The following is a 1,520-nucleotide window of genomic DNA, read 5'->3' on the forward strand; positions in this document are numbered from 1 at the left end:
ACCTCCCAAGAAGTGCTAAGTTTAAAGTCTTCAGCCATACTAAGCAGGGATTAGTCACCACGTAGAATCATATAGTAACAGTCGAAATAACTGTAGGTCATCTGGATCAAAAAGTGTTACCCACAAGAAGAGGAAACTGCAACAGACCAAGAAGATACCGAACATACCCTTGCTTAACACAACTACATCTAGTTGTGGTTCAGGTTCATGCTCTATAAAAGGGTCTAAATAAAAGGTTTTCATCGGTTGGATTTCCTCAAAGCTAAGATCCGGTTCAGGTATTAGAGTCTGGAAAAACTCAACTAAGAACTTAGAAGCACATAACAACAACCTGAATAATTGGGGATCCTCTAACTCAATTAGATTTGACTCACAAAGTTGACCATAATAATGGTCATTCTTAAGAAAATGTGTCGACCCTAATATCCTAAAGTAATTAGGTTTAGTCTCAAAACTTAATATCCGGCACATCTGAAAATCATATGTTCCCACAATTTAAAGAAAAGTTTTTGGTGGGAAAACAAAATCAATCTTGGTATCATAGCCTGGGTTAACCACATCAACCAGAGTATGAGTTTCTAACAACTGAACTTCTCTATGGACATCATTAGATTCGGGAAAACATGTATGAAGATAATCTTGTAATATGGTTGAGGCATAAATGTCAAGTCCTAAACGAGGGAACTTTCTAAGAGTTAAAGGTAAAGCACAGGGAGAATGATAATCACCCCCAAACTTAGAGTTTTCTGTGTCTCTAGGTAGACTAACTACAATTTCCCTAATTTCTAGATCATCGGAATTCTGAAAATGGTCAATTGCTTCTGTTAGGTTATACTCAGGTGATGCATCCTCACTCATATTTAAAAGCTCTACGAGTTCATCTTCTTCGTCTAAGACTATTGTTTCTAAATCGCTAGACTCTAAAACATTATTCTCAGAATAAACTCGTTCCTCTAAATCATTATCGGCTTTGTAAACAGGAAATACTACATCGTCTAAAACGAGGGTATCTCTAGTCAAATCCTCGTCCTTTTGAATAGGTGAATAATTATTAAAATTATTTGGATTTGAACTAGAAATAATATTATCATTGTAAAGCTCAATTGGAGTAACCATTTCCTGATCACTATGCCTACATATTTCATGTTCTTTATCGATACTATCCTCATCATAATCATCATTATAATAACATGAAAATGATCGAACCTCATCAAAACAAGTAGTGTTACCAATTCTAACCTCGTCATCTTGATTATGCAAATAACTATCCTAATTTTTAAGGGTATTATTGGAAACACTATATTGGAAAGTAAGATTATTTCGAGCAAGTATTTCGTTCGTCTCAGCCATCAGCTTGAGGGATTCCTCTATAGAAAGTTCACTCATTATTGTAGTTCTTTCGTCTATAATTACACTATTCATCTCAGCTAACTTACGTGTCGACTCAGCTAACTCCCTGAGGGACTCTTCTAAAGGAAGAATAGGAACAGAGGGATCATAAAAAGGACTACTTTTCAATA

This window comes from Papaver somniferum, chromosome 4 (assembly GCF_003573695.1).
Source record: "Papaver somniferum cultivar HN1 chromosome 4, ASM357369v1, whole genome shotgun sequence".
Classification (NCBI taxonomy): Eukaryota; Viridiplantae; Streptophyta; class Magnoliopsida; order Ranunculales; family Papaveraceae; genus Papaver; species Papaver somniferum.